This window comes from Vombatus ursinus, unplaced genomic scaffold (genome assembly GCF_900497805.2).
Source record: "Vombatus ursinus unplaced genomic scaffold, bare-nosed wombat genome assembly UNPS02014235.1, whole genome shotgun sequence".
NCBI lineage: Eukaryota > Metazoa > Chordata > Mammalia > Diprotodontia > Vombatidae > Vombatus > Vombatus ursinus.
In genome coordinates, this window is record NW_020954013.1 from 498,630 (window position 1) to 514,722 (window position 16,093).

Sequence of the window (16,093 nt, forward strand, 5' to 3'; positions counted from 1 at the left end):
AGTTCTTGGTGAGGGTGCACAAGATTCTGCTCTTACTTTACCCTTCAGAGAGGATTTTTATTAGTCAACATGGATAGAGAAGATGGGCAGATTGGAGGGTATAGCCATTGCTAGGTGGTACAGTGGACAAAGTGCCAGGCCTGAAGTCAGGAAGAATCATCTTTCTCAGTCCAAATGTAGCCTCAGACACTTACTAGCTATGTGACTCTGGGCAAGTCATTTAAATCTGTTTGACTCAGTTTCCTCATCTGTAAAATAAGCTGGAGATGGAAATGGCAAACCACTTCAGTATCTCTGCCATGGAAACCTCAAATAGGATCATGAAGAGTTGGACACAACTGAAAAATGATTAAGCAACAACAATAGCCATTGCTTCTGCTACTGTAGCTGTGGTTGAGATGTACCTTGAAAGTAGCAGAAACCTTCCAATGCTAGTGCTGCAAAGGAGGCCAGGATTCAGTATAGTCCTTAGCTTGGGGCAAGCTGGGCCTCTGCTTCATGGTAGCTCACCATTTGGACGTTCCCATTCATCACAGGCACAAAAATCATTAAGATAAAACTGAAATGCGCAGAATGACAAAATAATTATGAATGACTGGTGCAACCAGCAAATGTTACCTTATTTGTATGGGATATGATGTATGGACTATGGGAACATTTGATTACATCCAAATTACACCAACCAATTGTCCAGGATTAGAAGGGATAGATTGAGATTCTAATAGGCCCTGTACCCTTACGTGCTCATAAGTTTATCCCTCATTGCTAACTGCCACGAGTACAGAACTTAGCACAGTCTCTGGCACATAATAGGTGCTTAATAAATGTTTATTGATTGATTGAATCACCTGAAAGTACAGTGTATACTGAATACATTGTCACATGATAAATTTAAGAACATAAATACATACTATCATGTGCAATGATATGTGGACATGAATCTTATACGTCCTTACAAGATTCATTGTTGTGAGATTTTATAAGAGATATGTCCAATTGACCTTCGTGTTATCCTAGCAGTCAGTCAATGGAAAACTTGTACTATGGACAACAATGATAACATTCTAGTTTTCTGGACTAAGTTCCAACACACCATTGCTGAATTTAAGGATTTTTTTCTAAAAAAATTTAGACTTCCAACATGAAAATAGCAATACTTTAATCATACATACCTAGTTGTGACTCTAGTAATATGGTGCAGTTTTTTTAGAGATAGTCTGTATGCCTCATGTTTTCTAGATATCTTCTCCAGGTCCATCCTTTCCCCCAATGACATCTGATAATTTTTCTTGTCCTTACCTACGGTCTTTCTGAAAATCCAAATTACATGGAATGCTCCCTCTTAAGACACTATTAGATGCCTTTTTTTGGCACTATTTATTGTTCAAGGACTGACTTAGAAAAATCCTGGGCTACGTCAGCACTGAACTTTAAAATACACTGAAATGGAAAGACCAGATATGTTGAGTTACTCATAAGAACTCTTCCCTATTCCTGCTAACCTAGGCTGCTCCAGGGGAGGTCACCACAGCCATGGCTATGGAGGGTTGTGGAGATTCTAAGTGAACACTGAGATGCTTGAAATCCATGGATTTATGCCTCCCTAAATTCCCACCCTGGGTGAGGTAGCTCAGTGACACAGTGAATAAAGCACTGAACTTGGTGTTAGAAAGACCCATGTTCAAATCCCACTTCAGACACTTACTAGCTATCTGACCCTGAGTAAATCATCTAAACTCTCACAGCTTCAGTTTTCTCATCTGTAAAATGAGTATAATAAAGGTACCTACTTTACCATATTGCTCTGAGGGTAAAATGAGGTCATATTTGTTAAATGCTTTATAAGCCTTAAAATACTATATGAGTGCTAGTTATTATAAAATCACTTAAGATCAATCTGTATGAGCAAAGGGGTTTTGTGGGCAATACCCCTGAGTCCTTCCTTTGCAAGGAGGGATCTAAATGTGATACCTAGAGTTTGGAGGGAAGTTAAAGATTAACTGAACCAACTTCCTTTTTTTCTTCTTTTTTTTTTGAACCACACAATCAACACATGACTTTAATACTCCACGTCATTTGTCTTGTTCACTATGATGATAACCTCCCTTGTTAACAATCTTGTGAGTTAAGCAGCTGATTCTCATTCTCATACCCATCAGGGAGGTAAGCTCTCCTTAGCTGGTTGGTCTGACTTAGGTATGGAGCCACCATTCTTCACATGGCAAGACAGGAAAGCACAAACTGCTGGGTGATCAGCTTTCTCAAGCGGGATGTTGGCTTCCAGGCACATTTTCACAAAGTCCTGAGTGACACTGATTTTCTCTGTCTGCACAGTACTGTTGTACTGAAGAGTTGCTGTAAGAGGCCTTTATTTCTTCCTTACATTCTGTTTTTCAAACTCTACCTTTCTTTTGGTGTGAGTCTTGGACTTGAAGTGATCACTGATGGCAGACTTGCGAACGTGATTAAGTACCACATTGCAAGAAGTGCAGAACGCTTTTCCTCCATCTTCATGCAATTCACCTCCAAACTCAGTAACACAATCCAAAGGAGTCACATACAAAGCAGTCTTCGAACGGTTTCATGCAGGAGGGGATGTTCCTACAAATCACTCCATTTTGGTCTTCAATAAGGGTCAAGTTAGTTTCCAGTTTTGTTGCCTTGACACTTAGCAGTGAAGGGTTCCCAATCTGAGAAAACAGATGTCAAATTCGGGCACCCTCTGCCTGTTCCACACACAGAGTTGCTTTTAAATCAGTTTCTCAACAAGTGGTGGTAGAGAAATGGTTTCTGGGCTTGCACCCTATTTTCTCTGGCATACCTGGAAATCATTCCCTTACATAGGATCAGGGCCGCCACTAGGAGAGGAGGACGAGAAGCAACCAGGAAGGGGGAGGAGGAGAAGGAGGTGGGAAAGGGAGAAGGAGGAGGACCAGTTGCTGCTGCCACCATCCCAACTTCTTTTTTTTTCAATGGAGAAACTGAGATCCATGGAAAAGAAGAGATTTTTTCAAGGTTACATAGGCAGCAAGTAGCAGAGCCAGAATTAGAACTTTGGTCCTCTGACATCAAATTAAATGCTACTTCTTTTACACCATGATGCACAGACAACCAGTGCACCAAGAGGCAGACAGACAGAGGCTACTTTCCCCTTTGTATAAAGAACAATTTGAAAAATGGATGAAACCATTAAATTTTACCATATGACAGTTTGGGAATGTTTGGGAGAAAGTCCTTTGCTATGTGGGAGATAATAATAACAGAGGAAACAATCTGGGCTATTTTGCACATATAGTTTTTATTCCTTTTTCTTTTTTATCTCTTTTGGGATAAAGACTTAGTGATATTGCTAAGTCAAATGGTATACATGGTTTTTATAGCCCTTTGGGCACAGTTCCAAATTGCTTTACAGAATGGTTGAATATTGGTTGAATGGTTGTATACCGATACAACTTCACCAGCAGTGCATTAATGTCACAGTTTTTCACAACCCCTCCAACATTTGTCATTTTTCTTTTTTTTTTGTCATATTAGCCAATCTGATACATGTGAGGTGGTACCTCAGAGTTGTTTTAATTTGCATTTCTCTAATCAATAATGCTTTAGAGCATTTTATATGACTATAGATACCTTTGATTACTTTGTCTGAAAACTCCCTGTTCGTATCCTTTGGACATTTATTCGTTGATGAATGGCTCTTATTTCTATAAATTTGACTAAATTCTCTATATATTTGAGAAATGAGGTCTTCATCAGAGAAACTTATTGTAAAATCTTTTTCCCAGTTGTGATTACTATATATTTCCTTCCACTCTACTTTCCTTGTTTATACTACTCTCTCTCCTTTCACCCTGTCATTTCTCAAAAGTGTTTTGCTTCTGACTTTTACCTCCCCCAAATCAACTTTCCCTTCCATAAGTCATTGCTTTCTCTTATCCCTTCCCCCCCCCACTTTTTTGTATGGTAAATTAGATTTCTATACCCAAATGAGTGTGTTTGTTGTTCCTCTGAACCAATTCTTATGCGAGCAAGATTCATATGTTCCCTTCTCCCTCCCCTATGTTCCTCTCCACTATAAAAGCTCTTTCATGCCTCTTTTATACCAGATAATTTACCCCATTCTATCTCTCCCTTTCCCCCTTCTCCTGTTGCATTCCTTTTTCTCAACCCTTAATTTTATTTTTCCTTTTAGATAATAATCCCATGTTATTCAGCTCAAACCTTGCTCTCTGTCTATGTATACTCCTTCTAACTGCTCTAGTAATCAAAAAGTTTTTAGGAGTTAGAAGTATCATTTTCCCATGTAGGAATGTAGACAGTTTAACTGTGTTGAATACCTTATGATTTCTCTTTCTTTTTATGATTCTCTTGAGTCTTATATTTGAAAGTCAAATTTTCTAATAAACTCTGGTCCTACCAGCAAGAATGCCTGAAAGGCTTCTATTTCATTGAATATGCATTTTCATCCCTGAAGGATTATACTCAGTTTTACTGGGTAGGTGATTCTTGGTTGTAATCCTAGCTTTTTGTCCTCTGGATTATCATATTCCAAGCCCTCAGATCCTTTAATACGGAAACTGCTAAATCTTGTGTTATCTTCTCTAGGATAGGCTCTAGGAAATTTGAATTTTCTTTTTGTCTGATTGTAATATTTTCTCATTTATCTTGGAGTTCTGGAATTTGGCTATAATTTTCCTAGGAGTTTTCCTTTGGGGATCTCTTTCAGGAGGCCATCAGTGTATTATTTCAATTTCTATTTTACTCTCTGCTTTCAGAATCTCAGAATGGTTTTCCTTGACATTTTCTTGAAAGCAGATGTCTAGGCTTTTTTTTTATCTTGACTTTCAGGTAGTCCAATAATTCTTAAATCATCTCTCTTGGATCTATTTTTCCAGGTCAGTTATTTTCCAGTGAGATATTTCATATTTTCTTCTTTTTTCATTCTTTTGATTTTGTTTTATAGTTTCTTGATGTCTCATAAAGTCATTAGATTCCACTTGTGCAATTCTAATTTTTAAGGAATGATTTTCTTTATTACTTCCTTTTTCATTTGGCCAATTCTACTTTTTAAGGAATTCTTTTCTTTAATCAATATTTGTGCATCTTTTTCCATTTGGACAATTCTACTTTTCAAGGTATTCTTCTCTTCATTGTCTTTTTGTGCCTCTTTTTACTATTTAGCCTATTCTGTTTTTTCAAGTGTTATTTTCTTCAGTTTTTTGTACCTCCTTTATAAAGCTGTTGACTCTTTCTTCCCAGGATTTTTTTTTGCATCATTCTCATTTCTCTTCCCAATTTTTCTTCTATTTTGAGTACTTGATTTTTAAAATCCTTTTTGAGCTCTTTCCTGGCCTGAGACCAATTCATATTTTTCTTTGAGGCTTTTGATGTTGTAGTTTTGACTTTGTTGTCTTTTTCTGAGTTTGTGTTTTGATCTTCCTTGTCACCAGAATAATTTTCAATGGTCAACATCTTTTTCTATTGTTTGCTTATTTTTTCCAACCTATATCTTGACTTTATGCTTAAGTGGGCTCTGCTTCTGGAGTGGAGGGGGCACCATTGCAAACTTCAGATTTTTTATGCAGCTATTTTCGGAGATAATTCTGGAAACCTCTAAGTTTCCGGTTCTTACAAGGTGGTATGATCTAGGGAAAGGTGTGTTTACTGTTCCCTTGGCCTCTGCTCAGGTCTGTGAGTGACCACAAGTACTCTTCCCTGCCCTGGAACTATCACCAGGGTCACAGCTCCCATGTAGACACAAGCTCTGGTGTGACAGTGCTCCTCCTTGCCCTGGCACTTTGACCCAGGACTGTGACCCAGATTCATGTATGGGCAATGCAATAGAGTCCTGCCTCCAGTGCCCGTAAAGGGACTGCTGTAATCTCCTTCTCAACCAGTTGTCTCACCTCTTTACCACCTGTGGGCTGAGAAGTCCTGAAACTGTCATTGCTGGTACTTATTCATTTGCTCCCAAGGCCTACAGCTGTTTTGCTGGTGGGTGGCCTGAGCTGTTATACTTGGGTGCAACAGATCTTTCTTGCTAACCTTCCAAGTGGCCTTGGGCCGGAAAATTGTTTCACCCCATAATTTTCTATGTCCTGCTGCTCCAGAAGTAGTTTCAAGGAGTTATTTAAAGTTGTTCAGAGTGGTTTTGGGGAGAGCTTAGGGGAGTCCCTACCTTTTTCGCCATCATCTTGGCTCCACTCCTTCAATGGAACCTTTCTTAAAATGATAGGTTTCTATCTAAAACCAAGAACAAGCATTATCTGTAGTGGAGATAAACTTAGTGGGCCACTTTGATTACACGAAATTAAAAAGCTTTTACATAAATAAAACCAATCCATCATAAATTAGAAGGAAGAGAAGGAGGAAAAAACCTTTCAAAGCAAATTTTTCTGATAAAAGAATGATTTTGTGGATAGAACACTGGCCCTGGATTTGAGAAGACCTGAGTTTAAATCTGGCCTCAGACGCTTGACACTTACAAGTTGTGTGACCCTGGGTAAGTCACTTCACCCAATTGCCTCACAAAAAAAAAGAATGATTTCTCACATATATAGGGAACTGAGCCAAATTTATAAAAGTAAGAGCCATTCCCCACTTGATAAATGGTCAAAGAATATGAACAGGTAATTTTTTTCTTTTAGGCAGTTGGGGTTAAGTGACTTGCCTAGGGTCACACAGCTAGTAAGTGTCAAGTATTTTGGTCTGAGACCAGATTCGAACTCAGGTCCTCCTGACTTCAGGGCCGGCGCTCTATCCACTGCACCACCTAGCTGCCTCAGGTAATTTTTAGAAGAAGAAATGAAGGCTATCAATAGTCATATGAAAAATGCTCCAAATCACTACTGATTAGAGAAATGCAAATTAAAACAACTTTAAGATACCACCTCATATCTACAAGTAGGCTAACATGACAGAAAAGGAAAATGCTAAACGCTGGAGGGGATGTGGAAAAGTTGGGACACTAATGTACTGTTGGTGGAGTTGTGGACTAGTTCCACCATTCTGGAGAACAATTGGAACTATGCCCAAAGGGCTACAAAATTGTGCATTCCCTTTGACCCACCAAAACTACTTCTAGTTCTGTATCCCGTACAAATGAAAGAAGAGTGATTATGTCTTATTTGTAAAAAAAAAAATTTATAACAGCTCTTTTGTTGTGGCAAAAACTTGGAATTACAGAGAAAGCTCATCAGTGGGGGAATGGCTGAACAAGTGGTGGCATATGATCGAGACGGAATACTTTTGGGCTCTAAGAAATGATGAGCAGGACGTTTTCAGAAAAATCTGGAAAGACTTACACAACTTCACGCAAAGCAAAGTGAACAAACCAGGATGATATTATACATAGTAATAGCAATATTGTAAAACATGATCAACTTTGGAAGACTTAGCTACTCTGCTAAAAACAACGATTTAGGACCCACAATGAAAAATGCTACCTGTCTGCAGAAAGAGAACTGAAGAACTCTGAATGAAGATTGAAGCATATTTTTTAAACTTTTAAAATATTTAGTTTGTAATTTCTTTTGCAACCAAGATAGTGGAGAAATACATTCTGCATGCCCTCACATGCATAATCAAAATCGTATTGCTTGCCTTCTGAAGGAAGGATGATGGGTGGGAGAGAGGGGAGAATTTGTAATACAAAATTTGCAAGAGTGACTTTTAAAATATTTTTATATTTTGTTGGAAATATTTAATGAAAGAAAAATAATTTAAAAAGATAATTGGGGAAATGACAATGTGCTAAAACATGCCATAGATAATCAATTAATAGTAATAGTGAATATATATATACACGACAAGGCATAGCATCCAAATTCTTGAAGAGGGATGAGTTAAATTTCCTTCTCCTATACTAGAGATTTCTGAATGAAATCTCTAGGATTTATATTCTGGAGTTCCTCTCTAGAATAATGTCCTGACCTTTCTTTCTCAGATGATTTCCCAGGATGATGCCTACAACCATTTTAGCCACTTGGTTTTAAATGCCTGTCTCATGACAGAACCAGATATTTCTTTATAACGGATGTGCAAAAATTTTTTATTTTGACTTATCTTAATGAAAATTGTTGAATTAAACATTTTAAGCATGTTTCCACCAAAGTAGCACTGGCTGTCCAATCTCCATTCTATTTTAAATTCTATTTCTGACTTGGCTACTATGCCCTCAAGTAGGTTCATTCTCTCTTAATACATATATAAGGGTCAAGTGTTTGGCCTGAGGCTGAATTTGAACTTAGGTCCTCCTGACTTCAGGGCTGGTGCTCTATCCACTGCGCCACCTAGCTGCCCCATCAGAATGTATCTTAACTATTCAATGACATTATAACCTAAGTCTTCTAGGTGGCAAGCAGTGTACTCTGGAGGGAGTATTTCTTTCCTCACCCTATCTCCCTTTCTGTGACTTTCTTCCTCTAAATCCAAAAGGCTATTTTTATCCAACTATTGACACCAATATGCACTGGAGGATAGTTTAGAGAAAGAATAACAATTACATGCACAGATAGCAATCGACAGAAATTTATTGTTGCTCAAAAGGAAGGAGAACAGATAGCAATGGTGAACAATCTTGGTGTGTGGGTTCCATCATCCATAGTTCATGTGCAGCACGCAGTGGAGGTTGGGGGTTCATGGGAGGTGATAACTCCAGAAATACACTATGCAACAATATCTGAACTCTGCAGAAGGCCTAGAGCCTATTAGGTCTCAGACTTATAGAGACTTTTAGACAGAGAGCCAATGTGACATGAATAGAAGACTGCCCCATCAGCTGTATGGGAACATAATATTCCTTAGTGGATGTATCAGGTTCTGAGGATCTGGGTGTCATTACTGATCAGAATAAAGGGACTGACTGTTGGGTACCATAAGAACAGAAGGGTAGAATCATATAGGATTCAGGGCCTTATTCCTTGAAAATGAAGTATATGAATAATTAAAAGTGGGCTGATTGCATTAAGGAAAACAAAGATACCCACTAGAAGTAGGATGCTTTGGGTGGCTCTAATCTCAGGGGAGGTTTTTTGGCAAAGGCTGGTGCTATGAATATGTTTGAGTTGCTGGTTGTGTCGGAATAGGATAAAAACCATGTAGCCACTGAAACAGGTCATGAGAAATACAAATATAGAAGAATGAACAGATTTCCAGATAACAACATTGTTATGATTCATTCTGTATAAAATTATAGGCCTAATTTAACATCCACTTTTACTGTGTGAACTGTTATTTGGACCAGTTAGGTACATAAGCAAGACCACCTCTTTGAGAAGATTGATGATCCAGCAGAGGAAACAGCAGGGCACAATCCACTTTGGGGCTCTAGTTTTGAGTTTTGCCCACACATGACTGTTGGGACTAATGGTGATGGCTTGGAAGCCACTCAGGAGGCAGGTGCTACTGAGGGTGAGGTCCTGTGTTACTGCCTGCAGGTAGGTTATGAATCCAAATACACATTTAACCCCCCAAACCCTCAGTGCAGTAGGTATTCCCCTAAAAAGAAGTGCCATTGTGTTGGAAAAGGCCAAATGGATGATAATTATGTTTATTGGTTTTATTTTATGACCATTGATGAAATTAATGCTGTGTAAGTATAGGAGGAAACAGTTTCCTAGGACTCCAATTCCAGTCAGGTGCAGGTAGACAATCGTCAGGATTTCATTAATGGGAAGCATTTCTTAGGTATGCTGGACAGAGAATATGTTGTCTGGTCCAATGAGACCTTGGGAAGAAACATGGGGGAATATGTTTATTATACACCCATGGTTTCCCAGCTCAATTTCAAGCCTTGCTCCTCAGTAAAAATACTACCAACTCCTATTGTTTACTTGGAGAGTATATTCACCAGTAAGCCTTTGGAGCAAGTCTTAATAGAGATAGCACAAATATAAGCCAATTCTTGGTGGTGAGACCTGAGTAGAAATTGCAATATAGTTAACATGCACATTTCTCATTCGTAGGGTACACTCCCTACTTCCAGGAATATAGACATATATGCTGATGGTTGGGCGAGCCACACATTTGTATTGAATTCTGTTTTAGAGTCCCAGAAGATAAAATAAAAATCCCTTAAATTGTTGATTTCTTGCCTGAGTGATATGCAGAAGGAATCCTACTGACAAGGAAGACGTTAGCTCTGCTTGGAGAAAACAGTGGCTTGTCACTCAAGTTTATTGTGCTGAGCTTTGCTAGGGTTATAAAATATTTCTGAAAAACCTTGATGATGACAGAAAACTGTTAGTTGAAAATTAATAGAAATTATGAGAAAAATACTTATCTTAAGAATTATCTTATTACCCTAGCAAGAGTATTGTAATAAGTAGTTGAAACACTGGCACTTTTCTATTTTTAAAAAGGCTCTAGAAAATGGTTGGGACTACTTCAAAAATGGTCCATCATGACCATTTTTTTTCCCATAGGATGGTTAGTCATACTAGCTAGTAAGCCTGAGGGAGGAAGTGATGGATAAATGGCAAAACTAGATCTTAAGATCGGGGACTTATCACCAGGGTTAGAGGGACTCTTGGATGGTGATGATTTAGATGGAGAATAAGATTAACAGCAAAAATAATGACAAAATTTATATAGTGCCTACTATGTGTCAGACACTGTCCTAAACAGTTTTATTATATTATTTGATCCTCACACAACTGTGGGAGGTAGGTGCTATTATCACCTCCATTTTACATTTGAGGAAACTGAGGCAAAAAAAAGTTAAGCGACTTGCTCAAGGTCACAAAGCAAATAAGTATTTGGACTTGAATGCTGGTCTTCCTGACCCTGGGCCCAGTACTCTATCTGCTATTGCATCACCTAGCTACCCTTATATCTACAGAAGAGTTCATTGGCTACCACGGCCTCAGGAGTACTTTGGTCTAACCGATGTGGATGGGTAAATCAGTTCCTTCTTTGTAGTAGGCCTGACATGAATCAAGTCATTCTGCTAACTCCATGAAATACATCATGCATTATTGGCATATGGGTAGATGGAGTCAGTGAACAGTGAAAGTGATGTTTTAAAAAGGAAAAGTGTCATTGAAAAGTTATTGAGAAGAGAAATACATACTGTTCTGATTTTTAAAAAAAGGTTGGAAAAGAGTAGAAACTGTGAACTATAAACTAGGAAGCTTGCCTTTCAATTTCAGATAAAGTTTTTAAAAAGTTTATCAAAAGTCTTGGTGAGTAAAGATTGGAAAATCATTGATGATCATAGCTACATAGCATGGCCTCAATTATGAACTGGTCATTCTAGAGTAATATGACATTTCAGTCCGGGATTACTAGATGGGTAGATGGGGACAATGTGAGCTCTATTTAATAACTCCTCATATATCCTTCTTGTTCATAAGATAAAGATGTAAGCTTGATGACAGTAAAGTTAGGTGAATTAGAACCCAGGTAAATGATGGTACCCAAAGAGGGGCTATTGATGGGTAGAAATTACCATAGAGAAAGATTTCCAGTAGAATGGTTGACAAATCTGTACATGAGTCCATGGTGCTTCACCTTATTTTTTTCAATGATGGGCAAAAGTATGGCTGAAGTCCTACCAGTTTGCAAATATTTTTTAAGTGAGGGTGACTAGCTAATTCATTGGAGTAGATAGTCTGGACCTGAAAAGATTCTGAAGGGCTGGGCCATCAGAATTCAAACCTTAAGAAGGAATTGGATAATAGTAAATGTGGCCTTACATTTGGGTTCAGAGCAACATCACAAATTCATGTTATGGAATAATTTCTAGAAAGTATTCTGAAAAAAATGGGGTGGGGATTTATAAGTTTGATATCAATATCAGCACTGCTATGTATATGGTCTCCTTCAAAGCTAAGGAGACTTAGGTTGCATTAAGAAGGAATAGTATCTGGAAAGAGAGAGGTCATGATCCTACGGTATATAGCATTGATCATATCATATCTGGATTATCATGCTCAAATCTGGATACTCCCTTTTAAGAAAGGCATTGGCATTTCACTCTTCACATACATTTGTCTTGCCTCCAAAATGACACCACAAGGTCCTTGTTGAGAGGGATCAGGTCTTATATTCTTTTTTATAATCTACATTGTCTTTGTACATAAGAGGTTTTAAATACACATATATTCTAGATGAGCTTAACTTTGTCACAACATTTTAGAAATTAGAGTCAGAACTAGAAAGATTGCCTATTCCATGTTAGTCACTTTACAGAAGAGGAAACTGAGGCTCAGAGAGGAAAAGTGACATCACATTGTCGCTAAAACAATTAGCATTCATATACTGAGAAGCTACTATGTGTCATACCATATTCTAGGCTCTAGGTATACAAATACAAAGCTAAAGAGATTCTAGCTCTCCAAGTCCTTGTCTCAGGGGCTGACCTATAGATTCACTTACCTGGAGAATTTCTGCTGCCTACAGAGCAGAACGTAGAGCAGTGGTGATCAGAACCTGAGTTTGTATGCATGTGAGTGGGGTAGAGAGGGGAGGAGAGGGTAGCAGTTATAGAAACTGAGCTCATCTCCCCCCAGAGCTGGGATTATCTTGTCATCTGTGGAGAAGTTACACTTTTTGCCTAGGGGAATTCAGACTTGTCTGAAATGAGGTAAACTTATGTCTCAGGTACCAATGCAGATTACAAGGACTATTGGTTAATTAGAATCTTCAAAAGAGCATCATGGAGCTTAGGGGAGAGAAATTTTGCTTGTCAATATGAGAGAAGTAGGGAGGGTGGAAATGAGGGCCATCTGCATAGGAGAAAGGGAGTGGGAACACCTGTGTCTGTGTTCTTGAGCTGGCCCACCCTAGTATAACTGAGTCTTTTTTTTTTTTTTAACGATGTATAGGAAAGGCTATTATTAGAAAAAAGGTCTTCATTTCTACAAGGTCGTGTAGGGTCTGCTTCTTACTTCTCCCCCTCTATTTTCCCTTCTTATTGAGAAGAGATTGAAAGTCAAGCCTAGAAATGTTCTGTCCTAAGGCAAACAGGCTGAAAAGTATTTTGTAATTGTGTTCACATAGTTTCCAGGTTTGTCTTTGCAGATGATAGACTCCAAGTATTCTATATTGTCTACAGTTATTTTAAATGGAATTTCTCTTTGTTGAGACTTTGTTGGTAATATATAGGAATGCTGATGGTTTATGTGGGTTTATTTTATATCCTGCAACTTTGCTAAAGTTGTTAATTATTTCAGTGAGTTTTGTAGTTGATTCTCTAGGGTTTTCCAAGTATACCATCATGTCATTTTCAGTGATAGTTTTGTTTCCTCATTGCCTACTTTAATTCCATTTTTTTTTCTTCTTTTATTGATGTAGCTAGCATTTCGAGAACAATATTGAGCACTAGTGATGATAACAGGCATCCTTGTTTCATCTCTGATCTTGTCAGAAAGGCTTCTAGCTCATCCCCATTGCAGATTATCTTTTTTGCTGGTTTTAGATAAATACTATTATGATTTTAGGGAAAGCTCCATTTATTCCTTTGCTTTTAAGTGTTTTTTTAATAAGAATGAGGTTTTTTTATGTTTTTATGCAGCTATTCAGATGAACATATGACATTTGTTGGTTTTCTTATTGATGTGGTCAATTATGCTTATAGTTTTCCTAATACTGAAATAGTCCTGCATTCCTTGTATAAATCCTATCTGGTTATAGTGCATGATCTTTGCAACACACTACTGAAATCTCCTTACTAGTATTTTATTTAAACTTTTTGCATCAATATTCCTTAGGGAAATTGGTCTATAGTTTTCTTTTTCTGATTTTATTCTTCCTGTTTTAGACATAAGCATGATAGTTCTGTCATAAAAGGGATTTGGTAGGACTCCTTTGTTTATTTTCCCAAGTAGTTTATGTAGTATTGGAATGAATTATTCTTTAAATGTTTAGTAGAAGTTTTTTGTGAATCCTGGGGATTTTTCTTAGGACAGTGTGTTCAATTTCTTTTTGTGTGATGGGATTATTCAAGTATTCTATTTCCTCTTTTGTGTATCTGAACAATTTATATTTTTGTAAATGTTCATCCATTTCACTTAGATTTTTATATTTATTGGCACATAATTTGGCAGAGTAACTCCTAATAATTGCTTTAATTTCCTGTATATTCGTGATGAATTCACCTTTTTCTCTTTTGATACTGTAATTTGGTTTTCTTTCTTTTTAAAGTCAAATTAACCAACGGTTTATTTATTTTATTGTTTTTTTCCTAACTACTCCATTTTTACCCACCTTCAAGTCTCAGTTAAAATCCAGCCTTCTATAAGACAACTTTTCCAGTCCCTCAATGCCAATGTCTAACATGAGATTATCTCTAGATTTATCCTGCATGTATCTTGTTTTTACATAACTTTGCGTATTGTTTCCTTATTAGAATATGAGCTCCTGGGGCACTAGGCGGGTCAGTGGATAGAGCACCAGCCCTGAAGTCAGGAGGACCTGAGTTCAAATCCGGCCTCAGACCAAACACTTGATACTTACTAGCTGTGTGACCCTGGGCAAGTTACTTAACCCCAATTGCCTAAAAACAAAACAAACCAAAAAAAAAGAATATGAGCTCCTACTGGGAATAACTGTTTTCACATTTCTTAGCAGTGTGCCTGATACATGGCAAATACATATCATGTGTGTGTTGACTTACTGATACCACTCAGGCCAGAACTGCACAAAAAGAGAATCTGGAGAGGATGGAGACTTTCATGGAAGACATCTATAACATTTTTTTTTACAAGTAAGCCACCCAACAAATATTTATTAAGTGCCTACTATGTGCCAGACACTATAATATGCACTGAGGATACAAAGAAAGGCAGAAAACAATGCCTGCCTTTGAAGAGTTCATAACTGCATAGGGGAGAAAAATACAAGTAACTACGTACAAGAAAGTTATATATAGGATAAATAGGAAATAATGAAAAAAGGAAAGTTACTGTAACTAAGAAGGATTGGCAGAGGCTTCCTGTGAAAGGCAGGCTATTAGCTGGGATTCAAAAGAAGCCTTGGAAAATAGGAGGCAGAGAGGAGGAGTGAGGTCATTCCAGGCAGGGAGGTCAGGCAGTGAAATGGCTGCAGTGGGGACATAGAATGTCTTTTGTGAAGCATAGAAACAGGATCTAGCCTTGGATCAAAGAATATGTGGGGGGTGTAAGGTGTAAGAAGAGTGGAAAACGAGGAGGTACTATGTTGTGAAGGGCTTTTAATTCCAAATAGAGGATTTTATATTTGATCCCTCAGGTGAGAGGGAGTCCCTGGAATTAATCATGTAGGGAAGTGACGTGGCTGGACCTGCATTTTAGGAAAACCAATTTGGTCACTGAATGCAGAGTAAACTGAAATGGGGAAAGACTTGAAGCGGGCAGGCATACCAATAGGCTACTGCAGTCGTCTAGGCATGAAGTGATGACGGCTTGCACGGGGGTGGTGGGAATAGCAGGGGAGAGAAGGGAGCGTATTCAATAGACGTTACTAAGGTAAAATCAACAGACTTGGAAAGAGACTGAATAAGGGGATAGGGGTTAAAAGATTGAATGGGATCACCACATATCCCCATAGAACAAAACCCTCTGAACAGCTCACTTCCCAGAGGCCAGCATGGTCATTGTGACTAATTGTGAAGCCTTACATGGGGCATTAGCTGAAAACAGTGAGATAGTCTTTCAGGGTTTTCCTTTTGCATCATTGTTTCCTTCCGTGTCCTTAATTATTTTTTTTTCCTGGATGGTGTTTTTGCCTTCCTGCAGCTCTTTACTTCTGCACCCCTCAATGATGACCTTGATTTTCACTGGCTCTTGCGACAAATAGTCATTTTCCTCCCTCTTAGCTGCGCTGTTGAACGCGGTTCAGCTCCCTGGTGGCAGTCAGCTGGTCATTCTCCCTGTATTTGGGCCTTCCTACTTTTTGATGCTCAGTACAAATGAGCTCTATGTTACCCGAGACCCTTACTGCCCATCTGTCTGTTTGCCTTTTCTAATGCAGCACAAGATCCTCGTCAAGAAATACTTTCTGCTTACTTCTACATATGTTTAGCTAGGAGCTGCAGTGGATAGAGTTCTGGGCCTGGGATCAGGAAGACTCATCTTCCTGAATTCAAAAGTAGCCTCAGACACTTACTAGCTCT

General features: G+C 38.3%; 1 pseudogene; it reads right to left on the reverse strand.

The window, feature by feature from the left end:
* Positions 1-2,109: 2,109 nt before the first annotated feature.
* LOC114041966 lies at positions 2,110-2,617 on the reverse strand (annotated as a pseudogene).
* Between the last annotated feature and the right edge of the window lie 13,476 nt (positions 2,618-16,093).